At 34.5% G+C, this 27,326-nt stretch overlaps 3 pseudogenes; 1 reads left to right on the top strand and 2 right to left on the bottom strand.

Annotated features, from left to right (window-relative positions):
• Positions 1 to 239: 239 nt before the first annotated feature.
• On the bottom strand, positions 240 to 4,908 carry LOC121392727 (annotated as a pseudogene).
• Positions 4,909 to 9,421: 4,513 nt separating this feature from the next.
• LOC121392726 lies at positions 9,422 to 25,841 on the top strand (annotated as a pseudogene).
• A 111-nt stretch (positions 25,842 to 25,952) lies between these two features.
• Positions 25,953 to 26,808, bottom strand: LOC121392724 (annotated as a pseudogene).
• Positions 26,809 to 27,326: the final 518 nt, after the last annotated feature.

The raw sequence follows: 27,326 nt of genomic DNA, 5'->3' as shown, positions 1-27,326 counted from the left end.
CACTGTTGAAATGATCAATATTAACTTACTTTTTATAACCTTAATAATTTTTTTTTGACTGATTTTTTTTGGCAAGTTTACAATTTACCGTCCTCCCTTCATGTTCATCCTAGCTTTAGCTATCTTTCCACTCACTGCGATGTTGTATTTGTGCACCGTGGAATTTTACGTAGGTCTTAATTAAATAAATAAAATGTTTGATTATCTTCTAAAACTGCAAGAAAGCTTCTCTACTTAATTCAAGTGTTACCAATTCTCTTCAGTTTTTTTCTTTCCTTCACGCTGTTTTTCTTAAAAGCTTCATCTTTTCTAGTAATATCACCACCATACTAATGATCAAGTGTACATTAATTTTAGAGTAAACTTTTAAAAACCTACACATTTTGCTGTGACATCTTTCCTTAATGCTTTCACACCTTTTAAAAAAAACAATAAATAGTCAACTCAATATATACACATACGTTTCCCTACGCCTAGATGAATCACGGCGAACTCACGAGCTGCTTTGTATTGCTACTTCATATAACTGTCTACACATGTACCAGTAACATATGATAATATTGAACAACCCAAGTGTACCTGTGTATAGTGTCCTTAAATGTCTACAAATTGACTTTCCATGTTGTAAGCTTTATCAGTATGTACTATACATGATAATGCATCAACAGATTGGACCATTGAGGAGAATGTCCAACTATTATGTTTAAGTTGAAATGGATAAGAAGATTGTGTGTGATACCTTCACAAGATTGGCTGGTTTGATAGCCTGCGTCTTCATAATCAAAGCTATATAAGAAAGAAAATGTGTTAAAATCGATGTATTCTATTTTATTGTAACTGTCCATTCGTCTATATCATTTGCCATTACTGATACCTGCATAGCGGATGAAAGACTCTTGACTTGATCGAAAAAGTCTACCACTACTTCACTGAGAGGTAAATGATACTTTAACAAGACCCGAGAACTATCTAAATACACCAACCTCTCTTGAATCACACGACTCTAATCTAATAATAATAATAATAATAATAGGGATTGTCCCTTTCTAGCCAGCTGTACCTGACACAGCCTGTAACATCTTCCCAAGATACTTGTCAGGAAAGATCAGTGTTCCTTTCACTTTTGGTTCTTGTAATTCTTTTACTTTGTGTTTATCAGGAAACTATCACCATGGCAACAATAATACATGTACAGTCATGATGTGTCTTACGTACATCTGAAGGATTTAAAATGAGGCGTAGCTCTCCTTCATTTGTTAATGCTAAATGTGGATGAATAGTACAAGAATAGATGTATAGCACAAGAATGGATGTATAATCATCACCTTGATAAGGCACACTGGGGTGTGGTCACTAATACTGACGCATTGAACTCCTACAATTAACTATAATATAATTATATTAATTAATTATTGTCCACCACCTCTTCAAGACGCTGAGTAAAGACATCCATATGGTAATAATCCTAAAAACCTATACTCTCCATCCTTGACCGAGAGCATTACTAGAATCAGGTTTTACAATGACAATGCTATCATTAAGAATAAGTCTTTCAAGAGATGAACGAAGATTGGGATATTCTGACTGATCCATTGGATAAAATACCAGCAAATACCTGTCATGTGATGATATAAATGCTAACAGTTATTATTACTGACCATTGGTTTAGCTGGACGGAAGCCTGGTAATGCTTGAACCTCAGAAGAGGTGTGGCTAAATGTATCTCCAATGTGTGCTTCGCTACTTGATCTCATCCCAAGGATTACGTAACCAACTTGACCTGTGACCTATTAATACACTTGATTTGGGCTGTGGCTATAAAATCAGACTTCCAACATGTTGAGGAACTTGGACAGGTTGAAGTATTCCTAATTCAGCTACCTCATATTTACGTCCAGTATGAGAAGAACACACCACGTCTCCTAATAATGTTGTCCAAATATACGTATATCTTATCATGTACTAACCTCGTTGGATACTACCATCAAACTATGGTTTACCAACAGACCCACCCCTGTATTGATCATACCAGCTATCAAATAGGAGCATCCTCAAAGGTCCCTCAACACAACTGAAGGACTAGGGACTTGATCAATTAGTGAGTTTAATAAATAGTCACTGCCAGTTCCTAATTTAGCAGACACCTAATAAAATATGTATCCATTCTACGACTATCCATCCATTTAACAAAACTGAAGAACTTTGTCTTTTTCAAATCCAAAAGCTGATTTCATTTGTTCCAATGTACTTTGTATATCAGCTTTTTGGCTAGATCAATCTGTTGACAAATGATCAATAAAATATTCCTAATTATTTCATAATTATACTTTATTAATTACAGGGACAACCTTTAAACCAGCTCATAAGCTAGCATAAAATTTGCTACTGTTTGCGCTTGCACACCCTATATATAATAATAAGTTATAATAAATTATAATAACTAAGTAGGTAAAACTAACTTGTTGAGCATCTACTAATAATACAACACCATCACAAGCAGAGAGAGAGCGAGACACTTCAAACTAAAGTCAACATGACCCTATTATAATCACTTGTTATCACTATATTATAATGGGACACTATGTACTGGTGTGTCAATGAGGTTTAACATGTATTGCTGTATAGGACTTATTGAGGATTGCTTTGTATAAAAACATAGTTGCTGTTTGAGCCTTTACTGTAATTCCTCTTTCTCTTTCAACTGGTAATCGATCAAGTAAACTGTTGGTTATTTGGACTGGCCGGTACAATACCTATGCAATTAAATGGGTGTGGTTAATATACATGTACATGCATATTATTACCAGTCACTTCTAGTAATCGATCAGCCAATGTGCTCTTCCCATGATCCACATGAGCTACAATGCTGAAATTTCTAATCCTCTCTATAGGCCATTCCCCTATCTATTAGAGAGTAACATACCATACTGTAATTAATTATTGCATTTATTGGTAAAAATAAAATATTAAATGTAGCACTTTATTCGCTGACTTGTGTTACAAATGTCCTTAAATTTACTGGAAAACTACAACATTCATAGCTCTTTCTTAAAGGTACTGATAATAATCGAATCATTATTCTGCATAAGAGTAGGTGGAGTACGTCACAATTGTAATTTTAACCCTTTGCAAACTAAGTTTTAAGCATCAAAAAGACAAATATGTTCAGTCGTCTCTCTAACCTAATAGCTCAGGCAGCAGAAGTAACTACACACGTGGTAAGTAGTCACTATAATATTCTTTATATTGTAATAAGTTCATGTGTGTTCTCTCTCTCTTAGCTCGTTGTCAACAAAGTAAAGAAGACGAATTACAAGGACATTGGAAGACTATAAACACATCTTATCTCAGAAGCAGGTACAGTGAATTATAATATGATTTTTAACCACATCCACTAAAACTAGATCCAGAGACTGAACCCATGTATGCCAGAGATCTCCACTCATTTAGATCGTATGGCTGACCTTCTATTTAAAGAAGAAGAGGAAGACAATCAATTATCAATGGTAACTAGTTAACACCATCAACTAACTTATTATCACCTCGTTACTTAGGGCCATGTATGGAATTTGTAATAAGGCACAAATTAATGGACACTTTATTTGCAACTGGAAAAAGTGATGTAAGTTATCACATCACATCTAACTACTATAACCTTCTCTTTTAGTATCCAGCTGGAATGAGAAAAGAGTGGTTTTTCAATTTTTTCTCTTTTTGACTTGGAAGGATACGCCAGCCCCTCTTACCTCATATAGCAGTACACAGACCAATCAATGTATAGGAAATCATCTAATAATATGATTTTTCTGTTCATTTAATAGAATCTAATAAAAACATGTGGTCTTAGTTTTGTTAATCCTTGGCAGTCGATGAAATTCAATTTTTGAAAAACTGTATGTTTCACTCTAAAAACAGATCCAACTCTTGTCAACTTCTTTTTAGAGGTACTCTAGATTCTTTCATTGTTAATTTATTGTATTTTTGTCTCTAGGAAACAGATGGTCAACAAAAAGAAATCATCTTTACAGTGGCTGAAGCACTCATGAGAATAACAAACAGCGAGGTAGTAAATGAAAGTAGTATCCTTACTTGTCATTCTCTTGTCATAGGAGAGCCTAGTATGTCTGAAAGCATTTGAATGTCTTCTTTTTGTGTGTATCTCTTAAAAAATGTTTCTGATTTACTAGCTAAGTCACAATTTCCTCTTCTTCTTGCCTCTAAAATGAGACAACATTTACAATTACTTCCTCAACGCTGACTTATACAGACATATTAAACTGCAAAGCAGGATGGGGGTATGTATCCTTTTAATTATGTATTATAATTATGTATTTTTAGAGTTAATTATGCCAGTAGTACAGCCATCCAATGTCTATCTCCGTCTCCACGACAACCACTACTTCATTTGGAGGCTTATCTTTCTTGGTTAGATATTTTGAACAAGCTATAGCGCAGCATCAGAGGTAAGCCACGCCTTTTCATTACACGAGGCCTATATTTTTCTATTTTTCTAGATATTACAAGAGTGGTATGTGTGAGTGTATTAGAAAGCAAGTATTAGAGGGTTGTGGTCTTATCAAAACTTTCATTGTCATCTGAAGCAGAGTTAGTAATTGGATTAACATTGCTACTCAGAGTCTAAGAATTTGTGACTTACAAAAGGTTAATTCAAGGTATAAAAAGAGAGAAAAACTAACTTATTTTAAATACTATCATTGCAGAAATTATCCAGTTCATACTGCCCATGCTATGGATCAGTTAGTTCAGTCTTGTAATCATCTTAATGAAGACGTTTGTAGTGCATCTTTTCTTCTCCTGCTCACTCTCTTTCATCTTCCTACTCTCCTCATTTTCTCCCTCTCCGTTACTGGGGAACAAGATCGTAATGACATTGCTGATAAACAACATTTAGAAGCTATTTTAATAGGTAATTCTTTTTTCATATCTTTCAGGATGAATTACATTTTTAGTTACTTAAATATTGTTCCATCTCATTTGTTATCGGCACATGAAGTGGGTGGAGACAGTGGTCTGACGCATTACTTAATAGAAGCTCATCATCAGGTAATGATTGTATGTTTTATTTTGTTTTAAAATGACAATAATCTCAGGTCTCAGAATCTAGACAATTGGCCACAGACACATACACTCTTACTGCCCCAGTTTATCAAGAGACAATGATCATGAGACAATTCTAATAACAGGACTACTTGACAGATTAGAAAGACTACTAGACCAGGTAATGTTAACCAAATACAATAACTCCACCAACTGAATTTTTCTACCAATAGACTTATGATCTGAACTTAACATTTGACATCAGTTTTGGTCTCGATTAGCAACATTCCCTGAAATGTATCCACTGTTTAGCATAGACCAGACTCCATCACGTAATGTATACACAGTCCTTCAAAAGGTAGTCATGATGTGTTAAATTCTCCTTTTATCATATACATACATAGGTCAGCAGTCAGTTACAAGCTCATGCTGATAGAAGTCCAGGTTTTCAGCTAAACATTATTGAAGCTCGTCGAAGATTACTTGGAGAAGAGACATCGGATTTATTAAGGTAGTATTATATGTAAGAATTAACTTGCTGTTATTAATTTTTGTAGTATGCCAAATAACGAGTTATTGGAAGGTGCGGTCATTCTGGAAGAGTTCTCGAAAGTATGTAATATGATATCATCTTTAGTGTAAAATTTATTTCTTTTAGGAACTAGCTACCATACTTTATGCCAAGTACTCTACAGATTTTCTAACTGTATCAATATCTAATGACATAGTTGATCTTTCACTCCTCCATCAGTGAATGTAGTTTTTGCAATTTTTAAAAAATATTTTCAGTTTTTGGGCAGCATATCTTTAGTTTGAAGGTTGTTATAGTTTTTATTGTATTGAATTATAGGTCTCAGGATACACCAAATATATGCAATCTTTAATACTTTGTTTGTTCTATTCAAATGAATTACAAAAAGATCATAAGTCTCTGAGACATTATCACCTCTGTAGGTACTTTGAACAAGTCACAGCTTTACTGCGTACTTTGTAAGATCTGGGCGCTAACTCCAAATATTCTTTTCATCTGAGTCGTATTAGTAAGCCATTTTGAAAGAATAGTTGATTAGTCTCTTACACCAGGAATGTACGCCTTTTCTTTGCACTCAGGATTGCTAAAAGCATAAGATATAGTTTCGAAGAAACAAACACGAACAATGGAGACGTCTACAGCAGGTGAAACTGCACTATCAGAACTGATCAGTGACGGTCTTTCGGCAGTAAATGGATCTATTCTAGTGAAGAAGGGAAGAAGACGTTAATTCTCCAACTTTGAGCTCCACCCAAGTAGAACTACAACTGAAGGACGAGGTCCCATCTGTTCCTGGGACAGTAAGTGATACTATCGGTCATTGTTAATTTTTTATTTTTTATTTTTAATAGTCCCTTCATTGCTGTCCTAATGAAGAAGGACTCAATAGATTTTTATAATGTACTTACTGCTGATCAAGATGTCTTTCGTTGTCAAAGTCCACTTCTAACTCAACCCAATTCTAACAACATGCAAATACTGGTAGACCATGTCACCATTAATGCAATGCCAAGATCCTCCGTTCTCTGACTTATCTTCTAGTAGTGCAGTCCCTCTGCCTCATCAACCACCTCAACCAATTGTTATACCACTAGCAAGATCACTAGATTGTGTTTAAAGCATCCACATGTAGAAGTGACATTAGATGGTAAAGAGTTATGGGATGAATTCTATTAAAAGAGGACTGAAATGATTGTTAATCGTGCAGGAAGGTAGTTGAGAGTAATAACAGCTATTTTGTAAACTAACTTTTTGTTTATAATTTTAGACGAATGTTTCCTGGATTTTCAGTTAGTATAAGTGGACTTAAACCTAAGTCAAAATATACAATGAAAATAGATATATTGTTAGCTGATAATCATAGATTCAAATTTCTCAATGCTAGGTTTGTTGATGGCATTATTTTATATACTAATTATTTCTACTTTTTTTTTTTTTTTTTTTTTTTTTTTTTTTTTTTTTTTGTTTAATTTTAGGTGATAGCTGTAGGTAGCGCGAGCCTCAGTCGTTTATGAGACATATGTTCATCCTGATTCTCCTAATACAGGCTCATTTTGGATGAGACACGGTGTGTCATTTCGCAACTCAAGATTACAAACAATAAAGACAAACCTGGTCTAAACGTATGTCAAAGCAACTATAATAAACCATTTTTTTCTTTAATTTTTAATCAGGCTCTTTTACATTCAATGCATAAGTATTATCTTCGTCTTGTGATTGAAGAAGAGAGGAAAACTGTCCTCTGGAGAACCCAAGCAAGAACCACGTCCTATATTGTCAGTGGAATTCCAGAGACGACATTTATTGCAGTGACAGCATACCAGAATGAGGAAGTAAATAACATCTATACTAATGTAAAATTGACAGGTGCAATATATTGTATAATTTTTTTGTATAATTGTTTTTATAATAATAATAGGTTACTCAATTAAAAATATCAAATAATCCATTTGCTAAAGCATTCCGAGAAAATGCAGCTGACTTGTAAGTAAAAATTGACATTGCAAAGTATTTTTCAGTCTCTTCTTTTATCTGTAACACAGAGATTGGGAAACGCTCAAGCTCTTTATGGTTCATCTGGATACTAAAGTCATATGGACCAATTAATCACTCTGGTAAAATCCATGACACAAATTCATAACAGTTGCCCACTCATTACAAACACCATGAGAATTACGCATAGTATATGTCCTTTTAAGATGACAAGTTTCCACACCCAGAAATTACCAACCACTAAACCGGCTTCATCAGTTGTTGTGTTTACAGTAAAACTATTGAGATGTCTGTCTCCCAACAGTTTGCATGTTCACCAAGATTTGTTATTGCTTGAATCAGTCAGTTGATTTTGTGGTCATAACACAGTCTGTTATAAAGATGACTTAGTTAGTTTGACAATAGTTTGTATGTAGAACGCCTCAGGTGTGACTGTTAAAACTAATATTAATACTTTTCTCTTTTTCTATCATCAGTAAATTACCTCATGTCACCCACTACATCTCCGTGGGCACTCAATCTCCTATGTTATCTCCCCTTTCTATCCCTCCTGGACCCTCGTCTCTACTCCTGGTCCCTTTCTCACCAGTCACAACACATCCTCAATCTCATTACAGTCCAGAGTCACCTCATTTTCGTCACCATTATCCATCTGTGACTACACCATCAAGTCCTGGTTATTTTCATGGCCACAATATCCTATTATATGGACTACTGAAAATGATGTCATCGTTCAACATATCACCACCAGGCAACACCCCTCATCCCAAACTATTGGTACACCTATGCATTCCATAGAGAGTTCTAATTCTTATCATATCCAACCTTACAGATTTTGACAGTATGTTTATGTCACCTACTACCCATTCTTATACAAAGAAAACATACAAAAAATAGCTTACTTTCCTTCATACCTTATGTCATTGTTAATATACTTTGTTCTCTATTTATTGTAAAAAAGACTTTTGTGGGAAAAGTTTTTTTCCAATATCAATAGAGAGTGTCTTTTTGGCCTCATGTGTATATGTGACATGGTACAATTTGTTTTATGGTGCAAAACAAATGATTTAATTAAACACTGTGAACGGTAAATGAGTGGGTGATATTGCTGTGTTTTGGGAGACTAAAAACACTGAATGATGGGGCTGAGTAGTGTGGCTTCTGTAGTACTCCAGCTATGGTGTGTTGTAATCTGATTACACCAAGTATGGTCCATCCTTCTTCCTAACTGGGATACGTTAGTACATGTTGTGGTGAGTAAGGGGGGCTTCTCTGTTCCACCGACGCCTTTACTCTTTGTAAAATCAAACATCCTGTCTACTAAACCACAAACCCACGCATTCAAGCGTTAGTTATGGTTTTGTTATCATGGGTTGGAGCTTATAAAGGAACTGAAACGTCGACTTCGATTGACATTCTGCAACTCGAGCAAAATAGTGAGTGCAACTTTGTAAAAGCAACGAGAAATCTCTAACCCATTCTGGACAAACAGAATTGCTAACTCATGGCGGGCCTCCAGGTTTGTAAGACATCTCCGATTAGTTTCTCTGGTACTGCTTGCGTTTGGAACTGTCAAAGCATGATGAACTATTCGCCTGTGCAGGCACCAAGTAGCCCTCCTTATTTGCAGCATACGAACATCAGTACAGTGTGATGACGTACAATCCAACCTAAGCAACAAACATACGGTTATGAGCCAGATTGCAGTCCAGACCCAATTTCCTTGCTGGGGGGAGCTTTTGCAACGATTTTACAAAAAATGCCTTCCAGTCAACCTCTCTCTCATTATGGCATGAGTAATTCCCTACATCCAGTTAGCGAAATGGGAGTTATGACTCCATGTTCTACACTTCTCCAGCGAGTTTACTTCGTCTGAGTGGCCATTCGTTGGTTCCGGGGGGCTCTCGTTTTTCTCCGCACTCGTCCTCCGTATCACAACCATTTACCAGCCAACCCACGGTTCTTCCCACCTGGCCAATGGAGAGCGCCAGTCCTAGCAGCAGTTCTACCCTGCTTCCACCATCGCAACCGAGTCCAAATCCACTTCAAGCCATGTCTGTTAGTGATCCACCTTCGACACAACCTGTCATCTCATCTATATGCTCGCTTCAAACTCCAGTGTCAAGTGGCAATGAACTACCCACGCTTCCCTATATGCCTTCACACTGGATCCCTTCAAATGCATCCTGTCTTCACTCCCATTATCTATGCCTCATCCTTCCAAGCAGCTGGTATTACATTGGACACCAGGTACTGGCCCTTTCCTTTCATTGAACATACCATTACAAGGTTTTACTCAAGGAAAAGTTTGAAAAAACACGTCGACAGCAATCAAAATAATGGATCGGCTTCTAGTACAACCTCGTAAAATCAATCAGATAAAAAATCTCCCACTGAAAAACCTCATGTCTGTCCTGTGGATAATTGCGGCAAAAGGTTTTCACGATCAGATGAATTGGACACGCCATCTCCGAATTCACACAGGTCAAAAACCTTTCCAATGTCCATTTGCTTGCGCTGTTTTTTCACGATCTGATCACTTGACAACACACATTCGTACTCATACAGGAGAAAAACCCTTCGCCTGTGATGTTTGTGGACGAAGATTTGCTCGTTTCAGATGAACGTAAAAGACCACAAAAAAGTTCATGATAAAGCAAATGGTGACTCAAGTCAATCGAAGTCAGTCGTCAGAACCCCAATCCACAAGTTGCTACGTCTCCAAAGGCTCAACTAGGAGATGACACTGCAGTAGCAATTCATGTTAGTTTTCAACCTAATACATCAGATGATATAAAATTAAAATCTCAACACACATCACCTTAAATGACTCAATTATACAAAATAATTTATTTTAATTATAAAAACGTTTATTCTTTTCCATTATTACTATCCCTTTTTCTCAAACTCTTTTTTTTACGTATTGACTTTATAATTTCACATACTCGTTTTCTTATATCTTTTAATTCCTTTACATTAGTCAATTTTTTCAGAATCATCATTCTTTCTCTTTCAATCATGTTCATTGCTACCACCGACTGCACTTTGATTCTGTATTTTCCTTACTCTCATAATGATCATGTACTTTTAATTGTTCATTACTTACAGTTATTGAAGCAAACAAACTCATTTTTGTTTACATAGTAGCAGTCTGTTATTGAATGCTAATGAACTAATATGTACTTAACAAGGTAGAAATAACAGACAAATTTGCTGACAATATATAATATCAAATGATTTCATAAACATAACAAGTGATAAAAGCACATCGTAAAAATAGTTTTAAAAATCACAGCAATGTTATCCATTGTCACCAACAATAGATACGATTTAATACGAGTAAAATGTTCCTCCATTGTTAACTGGTCCTTTTTGGCATTCATTGCCTCTAATTGAGTTAATGAGCTACTTAATGTCTTAACACAATCTTTATGATAGACAAGCTAGATGACATGGGCGGAGTCAATGTAAAACCACTTTATTATCATACCTGGGATTGCATTACAGCTGTTAAACAAGGCTCAAAAAGTCAACTCTCCTTCATAAAGTTGAGGCATTTCAGACATCAATCTTAGATGAATTTTCTCATAGTCACCCTTTGCAGATTGTAAATTCTTTGTGTCTAAGAAGGACAAGAAAATCAAAGAGTTAAATTTGTAGGAAAGACTTACCAATTCTAGTTTGGCTGGAGATATAGATTGCGAACTTTGACATTTTTCTAATCTCATCTGCTGTTTTTCTAATTCCTAATATAAAAGAGAAACAAATATATCATTTTCTATTCTAGTATTACTTGTAATCTCGTATCTCTTTGCTTTGTATGAACATCTAAATGTTTGTAAAGATTATGAAAACCTAGTGAAAATACAAAAATAAATAAACAAGTAATTCAATAGATATACTTCTTTATTGGTTTCAGTAAATGTAGTATCCTGTCTTAATCTATGCTCCTTATAATGTTCTTGTAATTCCTCTGAGCATCCACTAATACACTCAACCTAGACATTGTAGAGTAATGATATAATATTACTAACCAATATCAACAGGAAATTCACAGGCTTGATGACGTTCATGTTATACTCAAATCAAATATAAACTATTTGATAATGTATAAACCACTTATGAAGAATATATTAGTATTAGTGTCCCATTAATGTTGACAATGGTGGGAGATATACAGGAAACATATCAAGGTTTCTAATGTTAACCCACCCACTGTTCTGATGATATCCTCCTACTAAAACTATACAAAAATGAGTCTCCATATCAACTGAGTTTGGAACAGAAAGGAAGTAGGTTGGTTTATGCTTGAGATATTACACATATGTTTTCATAATACAAACAAGGGTTTTCCTATACAACCTGGTCATAAGTCCCACTGGATATTGTTATATGCATATTACTGAGAAAATGTCTTTGTAATAAAGACAAGACAATTAGAAATGGATGTTTTATTACATTAGTGAATAATAACAGAATAATATATTCACAGTTGATTTTAGAGGTTCACTTTTAGCAGCTGTAGATGTACATAAATCACTGCACAATTTAGTATTAGCTTTGACTTGTGCTATGAGTGAAAATAAAATAATATTTAAAATTATACACTACCACACAACTACCCACTTATTTTAATAAATTTACAAAAAGGATAAATTCAAATATCACTACTTTACTCTAAGCCACAAAGACCTACTTGTAAACTTGACTATGTACTATATCTACCCATATAAGGTATGATATAGTTTGCTCAGCGACAACTCAAAGGAGCCCAATATTCTATGTTGGTACTATCATGTCTCATTATTGACCTATATGTCCATTGCATTATACAAACCCTATATACTGTATTAAGAAACCATAGTAATCGGCTTCTAATCTGTCATAAACGATTGAACTCTGGTTATGTGCTTTGGATAAGTGGGCAGGAAACTGTGGTTACCATTGCTGGTTTGTCACTGAGAGTGAGGCCCTATTCAACACCAAGGAAAAACACTCCAGCCCAAATAGCAGGCACAAGCTCTCTTATCTAGAACTAATTCAACTAATTCCATCTGTAGACATGACCCAGGGTGAATTGCCAAATGTTCTAAAAGAATGGAATGCTAGCTATGCCTCTGTGAATAGTCATAATGAACACATATTACCATGTTAAGATTAAAGTTCTGTCTAAACTAATGAACAGGTGAATCATACCACAATCAATGTAGTCTCATACAGTTCATGGATTATACTACTAACCTGCTTCACTCTCAGAGCATTTTCTCATGTCTTTGTAAAGTCTCTTAGATACTGATTGCATACTGTGGAGCCATGGGTAAGAGGAAGAAGAAGAAAGACCCATTGGTAATGATTGTAAATATTTATAGAAGTAAACGTATGCACATGACAAAAATTTAATGGTTTCTGTGTACAATATAATAGTTGAGTCTGCAATGATTTCAAACTGTTGTATTAGAAAAACCATTGTTAATGTAACATAACTAGTCAATAGGAACTTATCAGTGTATTTATTAAATATATATATATATATTACATGACAGTAAAAACAGCTTTACTGATGTAATCGTTGGACCTCCTGGTCAAATTCTATGTTTTCCTATGACCATAAATAAAAATAAAATATACAATATAATATAGGTTATTTGAGACAGACACTAAAAAACACTAAGCCTTTGATCAGGAAAAAATTCATGTGATCTTCCAGGACATTTGTACTGCTCCTCTTATCATCTATCCACTCCAGGAATTATAATACCATATAAAATTAGTGTATGATGATCTCTCTTATATTGTCTCTGTATCTCATCATAGTAATTATAACTAAAAAAAAACACTACTATAATAATTTCCTATAGAATTAATGTCTCCATTTTATGCAATTAGCTCTCTCATCAAAAACATCACGTCCATTTCACTACTTATTATGAGATTAAAACTATTAGACTAGTCCAACTAGTTTATGATGCTAATCAATAACTTAGAACTGTGTCTAACCATTTTGTAATGCTAGTCAAACAGTTTCAACGCACGTTCTAACAAGTTTATGATACTGGTTTTATGTCAGTCATTATAATTCCTCACAAAAAGATGCATACAAAGATTGTTAGGTTGGCAGACTTTTTGTCTAAAGAATCTTAGGACTATCTTCAAGACACAACAGGAAAACATTACTGGTTACCATGATAACAAATGAGTGACAATTGTTGATGGTAATTGTTTATAATTAATTTTATATTATTAATATGTAACCATTTGTTATAACCTACATACTTGACGAGCTCTGGATTTTACAAATGCCTGTGAAAAAAGAACATAATTCTTTATAAAAACTATGATGGAAGACAAGTTGGAATATTTTAGATATCAAACGATTACTCAATAATAATTCTAGTACCTTTCTGAAGGGGTTACTATAAAAATGAAATTAATTCACATAATGCTTAGTAAAACAATCAACACCCACTTTATCATTGTTTTAGCCTCAAGAGTGGGCGTGGCTAGATTAATGAATGTAAAAAGATCAGTCAATTTTTGTCTGGAAGAAAAAACAGTCAGCATCATTATTCGTGATTACTGCTCTACTTACAAGATCACCTGATTACCTCAGATGAAATCAAGAAGGGTAGAAGACTTCTCTATGTGGAGGACATTATGTTTACAATGATGACGTTATGGATCACGTGTCGACACACGTGTTACTAACACCAAGGTTTTCTTCGGATAAATTCCTAAGTTTGATTTCAAAGACTTTATGACAGTAATGGCTGGAAATTAGTATGGAAAAGTAAGTTATAGTGTTTTGAAATAATTTGATGATTTAAAAAATTGGAATAATCATGTGAAAACAAACGACCACGTGCCCAATATCTACTTTCGTTCACCCACGCACCATTTAAACGTAAACACAGTGTTGTTATCAGTAACATTCGTATTAGATTATTCTAACATTAGTAAACAGTAATATAAAACTATTAGCCCCTTGACAACACAATGAGATTGTTAAAATGTTTATTTGTCTCAACTAATTAAACAGCTGTTATTAGTAAGTTTTTATTATATATCTATATACAGATTGAAAAAGATGAATTTAGTTATTAACAGGATTGATCCTAAAACTGTGCAATGCAGGTATATTTGACATATTAGCATGTATATGATATATTAAGTTTTTTATAGGAAATGGTGATGGACTGATTCAAAGGTATCTATCACATGATAATGTACATGTTTAATTGTTAATATGTTGCAGTGATAAAAGGGGTTCACTCTGTGTGTCAATTCCACGAGATAAATTGCACATAAAAGAAGATCATCTACTACCACCAGCTCCTAGGAAGTCAGGACGTTAAATATAATCAGAAAGCGTATGCCAGATGGTATGTTAATGTCTTTTCCAAGAAAAACAGCAAAAATGTATTTATTGATTTTAACCATGGGTCTCCTCTCTCAAAATTCTAACTGTCAAAATAATAATCCTCCATCAATTCCGCTCTATTCTTCCTTCCCTTTGCTCCACCCTTGTCTCTCCCTACCACCCTCCTTCAGACTGTCCCTCCTCCTTGTTCTCTTATTCCATCAAGTCTATTTTCTTCTCCTCGCACTCATGTCCAACTCTTCCAAGATTCACGAGAAGTCCATATTTGAAAAGAAATAGTGTTGATTCCTCTCATACTAGTATTTCTAAACCGTATTTCACTCAAACTCCAGTCCCACCCGTATCAGTAAAAAAAAGCCCCATTATCTCAAAAAACGACCCAGAAATCCCATAATAACCGTTAACACAAAAACAATAATGATAAACCTTTGAGAGCAGAAAACGTCCATTAAGAAGACCTAGACGTGTGCTTAGATTCTAGATAGTGATAATGAAGTGAGTGATTGATTTACATGTACAATGTACTTTATATGACCAATATTAGAGCAAGATACTGATCAGGATGAGGAGACCACTTACAGAACCTAGTCAGTATGTTTTGATATGGTATTTTTCAAGTGATATGTATGTTTTAATGGAAGATTGGTGACATTGTGATAGGTGATAAGTAATGAGGGTAATTGGTTAGTATATGTAAGGGTAATATATGTAATGGGTAGTATATGTAATGGTTAATATATGTAATGGTTAATCTTTCTATAATTCATAGATGTTCCAGTTGTCCTTCTGTGGTGTATTCTGACCCAGTTTCCATCAGATAGCCATACTCCTATCATTATAACTCACTCCTCCCCCAACGATGTCACCCTTGACGACTCTGAAGGGGATTTGTATTCAAGAGAATGTCGCATAATAGTCCTTTGCAATAATGGAGAGATTGGGAACAGGGTGGAATCAGAGCCTCTTAATGTAGCAGTTGTAGATAGAAGTAGATCCTATGCTTAAAAATGGAGGACATGATTTTTGAAAGAAGAGGAATTCTATTGAAAGACGAGGAATGTGTTTATAGTGACATTGATGTTTTTGATGAAGCATCTATGCTACTTAATTGATGCACCTAGTTTGTGACTTATCACAAGAGACTCCTCTCCTTTTTTATAATACTTCATTGGAATGTGATATCACCTCCTATTAGTGATGTTCCAGCAAAAACATCAAAGATATTCCATCTCTTTCTTACTCCAACAGAAATATACTGCTAATAATGTTTTTTCTACCCCACTTCCAGTTAATGATACCCCAATAAAATCACCAATTAAAACTCCTCCCCTTTGTAACAAAGTGCTAGGAGAAGATACTCTACCTGTCCGTTATCAAAAAGGTCAAGAACCTCAAGCTCAAACTCCCAATGAAGCCATTTCAGAAGTAATGACACTGCAGAGAAAAATGATCTTCAACCTCTCAAGGTAAGGCATGTCATTGTGGTTATAGTAAGAGTCACTGTTTACCACAGGTTGTCATCTGCTGTACATAGTATGTAGTATGTTAAAATTCTAGGGTATTGTAATAGTCTATAGACTTTGATGTGGGTTGAGTTCACACTAGTCAGGATATGATGACTAATATTGGTAAATTGAGTATCACTATATTGTGTCATCTGTGACATCATATGATGTATGAGCAATGATTTTTTTTGTGTGAAATCATTTGTATAGTTGTATTTAGACGTGTTGTTTAGCATTAGTAAGGATTTAATGTACTATAATGACTGCTATTTCTTAGAAGTCTTTGTCAACTTTTTATAGTTTAATACTATAATCACACATATTATGATTTCACTGTAATAATTATATCTATTGTGGTATTTGAGTGACACAGTCAGAGGAAGTATATCAGACAAAATGTTTTCCCATTACAAGTGTCTGTAACCATATTTTTTATGCAGAGATGAGACCACATCTTGTGGTTCATAAGAGAACAAAATGATGTATTGTTTATAAAACCTATTAGTTTAATAGCCTATTACATGCACCTGTAAAATGCTATATCCAGCAATAATAATTTCACTAGTTAATATCATATTACTTAATATCCTGGCTGTTTTATTAGTTAGTTCATTGTTGTTTAGCAACCATTTGATCAGTTCTTATACACCCACACAATTCATATATATTATTTTTAGATTGTAAGATGACATCAAGTTCACTTGATGTTTAACAGACCATTATTAATAACCAATCAATGTTATCACCACCCACTGTAAAAGACGAGTTAAAGTGAGATTAAAGGAACGATCACCTTCGTGTGTTAATCTCATAGTCAAAGAGGCAAGAGAAACCATCCTATTTTTACTGCACCACAACAAATCAATCCATCATCTGAGTGTTTACTTAGCACAATAGAAATACAAAATTGGAAAAAACAAAGACTAAAGTATCATTTATCTGAAAAATCCAACAATAAGATATCATCATATTCTAAGGACCCACAGCTAAGATGGTATCCAAAGAGTCCTTATACTAAACCATTCTTTCCGCTAATCCTTTAATCAAAAAAAAAAAAAAAAAAAAAAAAAAAAAAAGTCGCTAAACTTTAAATATCTATCCCCTGAAGAACCCAGATGTTTATCATTGTCTCACTTACAATTTGATGAGATGAATCAAACATCAAAACAGAATCATTCTCGTTTTTAAAATCCTCACAGCTGTTATGGCAGGGTCTACTATCTCTACCTCTTCCAGTATTGAACCTCCAGCTAACGTCCTCGACAAATTGAATCATTTAAAAGAACCTCCAGCTATAAAGTCCTCTGATTCTTTTTCCTTTACTTATGATGTAATTACGAAAGGAGAAACCCAATCCATCAGAAACGACTTCACTTTTAACGTTCAAACTACATGTGTTTTTGGCAACATTCCTAGGTCTTTGGAAAACCACACCCCCACTAATTCAGCTCAGATTAATTGCAAGTGATGATGACGATTTATCTTCTTTGTTGCCAGTCAGATACACTAGACCCCTCCCCTTCAAAAATAATGAGATTACATCCATCTGATAACATCAATCCTAATTTTAAACAGACCAAATACATTCTTGGTTGCTCCAGGCAACAGCGTTACCCAGCCCCTCCTCCACCTGGTGGTATGTTAGCACATCCCCTCATTGGTTGAGCATGCATCATACTAGCCGACACAGAAATAGGTACATAGCAATGTGACCTCATTATTCCCCTTTGACATAATTTTATTTTAGTCCCTACTTCAACTCAACTATCTGTCTACTCCTCGACAGGAATTAGACTTTACATGGTAAGTGATTGTGGCTAGCACATCTCTTTTGTGTGTTAGAAATACTAATTTATTTTAGTGGTTAAAATAATCTTTCCCCATTTCATTTAGCTGCGTCTTCCAACCATCGTATTTCTCCCTCTAATCTCTGTAAGTCTGGTTGCTTGTTTGCACCCACACACATTGTTGAAGGTGGATGGTTTTTTTGTATAGCCAGCTGTTTTTGGTTACAACTTGTTAAAGGATTAGTCAACATTGTCTTGTTAGTGTTTATCTATCATATTATTGTAATAATGTATATTAGAGTGTGTTTTTCATTTTAGGTGATTATTTTAATATGGATATGATCAGTTGTCAGTAGCTGAACGACCATTTTCATGAGATTTTAACATGTATTGAGAGCTATAATGCATTGTGATTATGGTATGACACAAACACACACAAACACTGGTTCATTTATCATGTCTTTTCCTTTTAGCAACTGCTGGTGATCATTATCTTGTCTTAGAGTAATAAATGCTGTACATTTTGATGCTATGTAAACTTACTGCATTACTGCAACTCTGTAGTGATCACCATAATCATGACTTGTCTCCAAAGCCGTTCCTTTGTTAGCCATGAAGTATGTAATGATCTCAAAAAAGTTTAGGAAAAAGGGGTGTTGCTTTACTTGATCATTTGAAATGCTTCGAACACTAATTCATTATCAGCTGTACTCAGAGTTGTTTAATTGTCTTATAATTAATTTGTTTATAATATTAAACTGTCTATTTTCCAGAGTTACAAATGTTATGAGCGTGCTCCTTCGTTAGATGTTCAAATACTCCCCAGTCATCTTGAACTTATGTTACAAGCAGCTGGTGGATTAGGACCACAGTAGTCCTATAGTACATTACATCATTCATGTGATATAAGACAATATATTACATGGATATCATGTGATATAGTACATTACATCATGTATGTGATATAAGACAATATATTACATGGAATCATGTGATATAGGTACATTACATCATGTGATGACCTCTTCTATAGTGCTTAATGAGACTATTAGGAAGATGCTACACAATGTCTTTCATGTCAAAGCACTAGCAAGGTAAAGCAAAGAGAGGTAATTTGCATTAATTGAACTTTTATATTAATAGTCTAGTGAAGATCTTGTTTAAATTAGACAAGCCACATAATAGCTATGTACATACACAACAGTTTGAGAATTGGTTAAGGTAATAAGACACACACACACACACATCAGAGTTGTTGTAATTGTATTATATTTGAAACGTAATGATTAGTTTTTTGGTCTAATTGTAATTCTAATTGTAGTTTCACACTATGTTTTCAATTTAGTTATAATTATATTGTAATTGATTTTATTTGCACATTGTTAGTATGTCTTCTTTAACTTGTATACAATTGCCCTTTGACATGATTAGGCACACTATGTTCTTGTAAAAATAAGATCTCCTAGGAGATCAAACTTTTGCAAAAAACTTTGAACATTTGATCTTTCTAAGTAAATTGTCACAACTAAAAATGTTGTTATTAATTTATGTTCACAAGTAATGAAATTGTTTAATTAAATAGTTAATATCAAAAATCAATTGTAGTTACAATCACTAACTTAATGTGTTTTTGAAAGTAATTGTAATTATAATGATTACTTTGCTAAATCCTAAGTAATTGTAATTTAATGATTATAGTAAATGTCTAATTACCAACAAAACTCTGACACACATTGTATTATCATTTATTATTTGTAGCATAATCCTGAAGTAGTATTAAAATTTTCAAGGAAAAACACTTCAAAATTTTTACTAAAGTATTCCACACTTCAATGGAATTTTAAAAATACACATTCTAGCGTTTTTTGTTGAGAGTGACTGTTGGATGGGCGGCAGCATCTTTAATTAGAAAGTTCTACTGCCCACATTCCAGTACTTGGATCTTTAGTAGTAAAGTTGGTAGAGGAATTTTACAAAATTTGTCATAAAGGGATCCAATCAACTTATGATATATTTATTACAACATCTGTCGCCAGATCAATGCAAACTGCTCAATGAAGAAGTAATAATACATATTATTTATCACAATCTTTCTCTCTCTCCCCCTAGTATTGGGAGATGTTACTTGATTTTAGTGTACAAATAAATCTCATTAATACTTCTCATTGGTTTTTAAAAACTGCACTTGAACTATATCATCCTATTAGTAAACAAGTAAATAATATACTAATATTTTATGATAAGTCTTGTGATCTAATGTACACAGTTCAGTTTCAATTGTTATGTCTCTTTATTGAACAAGACTGTCCAAACAGACAACTGAAGTTCTTAAAAGTGTTTTTAGCAGTGCCATTACCCCGTCAACATACTTGATAATTTATGTGCTCGTATGAAAAAACCAACTTCATTTGCACTCCATCTTTATTCTGTTTTGTTTTAGCATTATTAGAACTGAATATAACTGTAAGATGGAATGATGGTTGATGGAAGTGATCTATATTGTTTGTCACTGTAGCCTCCTCTCATATTGTCTAGATTGTTACTAGAATATCACTCTAAACATGAAAGGTGTATAGCTGGCTAGCAGAACTAATCAAACAGGTTTGTCAAGTATAACTGTAACGTACCATCATACTCCATTTCAGGCGTTTCACAACACAAATACAATTTGTGAACATGAATTCTATGAGTATACTCTAATTAGTTACGTAGTTGGGGCAAAGATGGCGAGGCTGTGAGTTGTGTGTACAAAAATTAAGAAAAAGCTGTTCAAGTCCATTACGTGACAGGAGAGATACATTGACTGGTTGGTAGTCAATGTTCTGTCTGTCATTTTTATAACATTTTATAATTATAGATTCATCAGGTGGTGTGGGTAGTAGTCTAGAGTTCTTTTTAGATTCAAAGTACTGTGGACTTAACTTCTCACTAGAAGAACTTTACATCATAACTCTAAAAAAGAGTAGTACGTCATCACTTTGTTCTCTTATAAAAGTTAGTGATATATCTCACACATACATAACATTCTTCATATTTTTTTCTACACCAGCAAGTGGATTACAAGGACAATTTGTAGCAGTATCTAGCCATATTGTCTAACTTACCAACCTACTGCATATTACAATAATCAGATATTAAGGAGTACATTAATCAGTGTTCTTCATAGTCACCTACAAACCCTTACAAGCTTTGTAAATTAGTGTGTCTCTTTAAATCTGTGAGAAATAATAAATCTTTTAAATATAATGTCATCATTTAGTTTATTATAAATATGTCATTTATAGAATTCAGAGAACAACATCTTGTCTTCACACAATCTATGGCTAGCTGGGCAAGTGGGTGTGGGCTGCTTTGTTGTGTCGCTGTGAGCAGTCAGGTTGTTGAATTTATGAGGGCTTTAATCTTACTTCATTGCCGTGCACTTACCTGGTAGTCATTATTGGGTGTGTCACCTCCCCATGCATTGGAACCCACCCCTTCTCCTTGTACTGTAGCTCGTAAAGCAGTTACAAATATGTCTAAGGTAATCTACAAACGAAGGTCCTTGTTACCATGGGTTTAATTGTTTTTCTTAGTTACGCCAGTTATCGGGTGTAATGGAAGTTCTCAAAGGAGTCAATTATTCCGAGTGAAATGAGAAAGAAACTCAGGCAGAGAAGACATGTTATTCAACATTAGTGGGGAGTAATACGAGAAAGAAGAACACTTTACTCATCGCCTTATCTGTCTTGAAATCAGCAATAGATCCGTTATCATCTGTTTATTATACTCGTGTCTCTCGTACTACATCTAGTCTTATCACAACAATGTTAGATAAAGGATATATGATAGAAAAAGCTACAGATGTCTTGAAAACTCTAACTGGACAAGAAATATTGGGGTTCTCTGTGTGTGAAGTCTTTAGTCGTTTTCATAATGTAACTGCATCATTAATGGCAAATGAAAGTAGGCTAGAAACCTCTGCCAATCTGCTATTGAAGGAGGATGGTATCACGTTGCGGGACAACACCATATTGTCTTGTTCTTCCTGTATTTATCGTCCATAGAAGTCTATCTTCTTGTACACCATCATCTCAAATCAACAGCCCAAGCCCTCTCTACGAGATCTTGAAATTATCTGTCCATCTGGTAAGTTGGTGGAGTCTACTTAAATGGTTAATAAGTATTTTTTGTAGGTTTACGAGCTACTGGCGAACATGTTTAAGTTTGGAGTTTACTCCGCCCCTTTCTATTACTGGTCGTTCAGCTCGTCCTTCCTCTATGTTGCTCTTTTTGAGTCTCAACATTGTCATTGTCCAGTTGGTATTTGGCTCACATTCCTAGTATGTCAGAGGTACATTTGAATGACCATTTATGATGTCATAAGTTGGTGTGTCTATTTATAGAACTCTGACAAAAAGAAGACATTTAAACGAATTGTTGCAAAAAATTGTTGAAGAATTAAAACCTTATTATTTCAAATCAACGCTTTGATAGTGTGGGTAAATGATAATTAATGGAATATCACCATAGTTACTTCATTATTCCAGGGAGGCATATCGTCAACCTGATCAATGTGATTTTATTTGCACTGTTCTAAGGAGGGCAAACACACAAACTGGACTGTCCAAGGAGATACCGTTAAAGTACGCAGTGTTGTTAACCAGTCATGGATTCTATATCAACTTTACGGTTTAAACACAGACCTTAGCACCATCTTGTCAGCAAAGTGTAAATAAAACTGCTTATATTGTAGATAAAAAACTTCACTTTCTAGTCAAACCAATTTTTCACTTTTACCATAACCCTTCATATGTTAACCAAATCAACATTTCATATATTCATTGATCATCATCATCATAGTTGTTTTTTCTTAACAATATCACTTTTCCTCTATAGCAATATCTCGGTGGTCTTTTGAGGCCTTGTTTTTTTCTCTGAGATGGACAATAATAGCATGAGACAGCCCCTTAACTACATCCTTGCGTTGACCTTGAAAGTAAAATATCAAAATAGAATTAACAGAACAGAAACTCACGAGAATGTGAAATAACTTGTGCACAATTGCCAGTGACAGTAGCTTTACAGTGCTCATTTTTCATTCCAAATAAATGACACCTTGGTCATACAAGTCAAGCAAAGTTAACAAAACCTTTTTCCAAAAGCTAATTCGTATTTTAGGATACAAGTTGATATATCAAGTGGTCCTCGTAATTCAATGCCCTGTTCAAAGAACTGTTAAAACTACTGAAAATAAGGCATTTACCTTTTCAGCTCCACTGCTAACAATAATACCCTTTGTATAATATGTCACTTACAAACCCTACAAATATTACTAACCTTTCCTTTACTGGCAGCTGCTAATTGTATCATATTAGATATTGTAAATGTCGCCGGTGAGTGGAGGTCTAGAATGTATACAACTTAATTATATTGGATGCTCAGCAATATATACCTTTAATGGCAGGTGTGTACCATCACTTCAAATAAATGCCTTTAGCTAATAGTCTAAGAGTATACCCCCTGTCATTATTTTATTAATTGATATAGTTTCAATGATCTTACCTGAGACACTTGAGTAGGTCTTATAGGAAATCCGAGCCTATCCCCATTCTAAAGTTTAATTATATCAGTTGAAACAAGAGACAGCTGACTGTGGAAGAGGATATACTCAACATATCACAACTCATCATTTCAATTACCTGAAACACTTTTTTCACTGGTAGTTTTAAGAGCAGTGATGTCATAACCTTCAAGAACAGGTGTTGCCTGTATGACTCTAGTTAATATATAATAATGTTATACATTATTTTACTTGTGTAGTTTGTGAAGGAGATTAGGATCATCGAGTGACAAAGTGATGCGTTTTTAGAAGTTCTAACTGTTACAGACAACAACAAATGTTTTATTTGTTTTAATTTTATACTTACTTCTTTAGGTATTGTTACAGCAGTCATGAGTTCTTCTAGATCTTTAACTGATGGTATAACTGTCTTTTTTGTTGGTAACTACAATCTCTACGTCCCACAGCAACACGTCGATAACCCACTAAAAATCATTTGTAGTGTTGAATATAGTGATATATTAAAGCTTACATTTTACAGCTGTTTGCAGGAGATCTGTCAGTCCGTGAGCCTCTGGCAGAAACCTTGAGATCACTGTAAACACTGCTTGATTGTATCCATTTGGTTCCACGTGGTTATGTATACGGAAGTAAACGGAAACGTTCTGAAATTTGTACAGAATACAATAATACATTTCCGTATACTGTGGGCGGAGCTTCTGTAGAATACAGCTATGTCTGATGATGAAAAACAGCAGTAATGAGGAGTTTTATTTTATTATAGAGAGAGGCCTGATGGAAAACATTCATCCCCTCCCTCAGGATGATGGTCCCCATCCAGTAGTCCAAATAGCTTATACTGATAGATGTAATATAAGGCCAATACTTCGATAATATTTGACATTTTGTCACTTTTCTTCTAGTTAAAGACGTCTATGACTACCTCAGAGCTATTATGAAAAAAGATGAGAAGTCACAACGAGCTCTAGATCTCACAAGTGAAGCTATTGATTGTAACCCTGCTAACTATACAGTGTGGTATTTATTACTTATAATGTACATGTTATATATTATTTGTATAGGCATTACAGACGTCTGATCCTTCAAGAGTTACAACAAGATCTTACTAAAGAATTAGCCTTTACCGAAGAGGTTATTATCAGTGAACCTAAAAACTATCAAGTTTGGTAAGCACTGCCCACATTAATTATGCACACAGCCTCTACCCTATTGGTTTTCCTTATAAGGTATCATAGACAGAAAATTAGCGAATGGACTAAAGAATCCTTCTAAAGAACTGAAATTAACAGCATTAGTTCTGGAGACGATGCTAAAAATTATCATGCTTGGCAACATAGACAATGGTTATTAAAACATATAAATTGTGGGAGGGTGAACTTGATTACGGATGGATCAACTTCTCAAAGAAGACCTTCGCAATAATTCAGCATGGAACCAGCGTTATTTTATCATCAATAATACTACTGGATTTACAGACGATGTTATAAAGAGAGAAACAGAGTGAGTTTATAATTATTTCAAAGAATGTTATCTTTAGTTTTTGTACAGATATGCTCTTTGTTTTATTCGTAAAGCACCTAACAATGAAAGTGCATGGAATTATCTTAAGTGGGTAAACAAAATATATTACTTATTCTACTTATTATAATTTTTTATAATTAATATTACTAGAGTTTTGAAGGGCAAGAAATTGTCAGAGGAGCTCAATGTAAGAGCTATCTGTGACGAATTGCGCTCACAGCAAGTACCTTCTCCTTACCTTCTTTCAACACTGATTGACATTTACGAAGAAGAAGCTGAGAAAGGCAATCAAGAGAGTCTCACAAAAGCTCTTGATGTAAGTCTAGTATTAAGTGTATCAAGTGTTATCTCTTTTTAACATAGCTTTGTACAGAATTAGCTACTGTTTATTGATCCAATACGTCAACAATACTGGGAATATGTTAGCAGACGGCTTCATTTGACTTATGGACAGAGTAAGGGGTCTGAAGAACACTCTTCATCACCAGACCATCAAGTATTTTAGATTAATTCTTAACCAAAGAGTCTGTTTATTTTTCAAAGAATGGAAGAAAAATTGAAGACATTAATTTGAATAAATAACCCTCCTATCCTCCTGTGATCATTGTCTGTTACATTATACTAATTTCTTAGCTTCAAAGAATCCTTTAAGATGTCTCATTGCCAAAATCCCATAATTAATAAGACTAGACCTTGTCCTAGTGACCACCACAGTACACGAGCATTGGTACTATCACTGATCTCACGGAAATGTTCCTCACGCACCTGATAAGGAGAGAGATGATTCCTAGCAACACAAGTCCAATGACTTACTCGTTGATAAGCTTGTTCTTTGCTTATTTGTTCCACTTGATCAAGCATTTGACGAATGCGAAGTTGAAGTTCTGTGAGCTTCTCTTTGCTGCTACTTTGTGAGTAATCGACAGCACTTTCCCCATATTAATACTTAAATGAACTCGCTAATATGTAATGAATAACAATTTGATAGTTAATAGGTTTAATAAACATACCAACTGTTACCCCTGCCAAACCATCGTGTGCTGTTAGTACTAATACAAATAGTGTGTTCCCCCTGAGTCTTGAGTCGTAAATGTAACCTCCCCTCGCAGAATAGTGTCTTGAGAGAACACTTTTCCCATTGGATTTTTAACCTAAAGAATGTAATCATTTAATATAATTGTCATATCTCTATTCTATTTACTTCTACATGCATTCCCATACCAGGACTTGACGGCAACCATTCTTGTCTTCCATTGTCATATAATTGAGTGTCGTATTTTTCCTGGAATGAAAAACTTATTATCAACAAAGATTTCCTTGAAATTTAACTTCACTTACCTACTATCATGGTTTCTCCTGTAACTTCTTCCATAAACATTTATGTTCTGTTTCTGAAATAATGGAAATACAATCCAAATCCTACTTTGATCCATCCCAATAGAATAAAAACCGTCAGTATTATAAACCCTCATTGTCTCATACTCAGGTTATTTCCGTAAACGTCAGTTCACACAGTTTTAATATATAAAACCACACCTCATTGGAGTGTTTTGAATATTTTTCGTATAACAACGCACGAACTTGAGCCACGCCACTTGGGTGCGGCAATTTGCAGATTCTTCCTCTCTGTTTTACAATACCATAGTGATTCTTCTCTCTCTGTGTTGTGTGTGTTGTGTGTGTGTAACCTTTCCCTCTTTGCTGACAATCACATGATATATTAAACAGCGCTATATCCACTGGTAGTCTTAAAGTAACGCTACTGTAGATATTCAACGAACATACGTTTGTCGCTGACAATGGGTAACAGATTAAGAATCCATAATATATAATTGTTCTTTATAGTCGACTATATCAGCTATGGCGGCGAGGTACAGATCTGGGAGCAGTAGTAAAGTGAATTTACAGTTGGAGGAAAGTATCGTTTAGTGAGGAGATTGGTAGCGGCAGTTTTGGTGACATCTATCTTGGAGTAAACATCACAAATGGA

This window comes from Gigantopelta aegis, unplaced genomic scaffold (assembly GCF_016097555.1).
Source record: "Gigantopelta aegis isolate Gae_Host unplaced genomic scaffold, Gae_host_genome ctg4372_pilon_pilon, whole genome shotgun sequence".
NCBI classification, from domain to species: Eukaryota; Metazoa; Mollusca; class Gastropoda; order Neomphalida; family Peltospiridae; genus Gigantopelta; species Gigantopelta aegis.
Note: the sequence above shows the minus strand (reverse complement) of the source record. Positions and strands in the feature narration are given on the sequence as shown.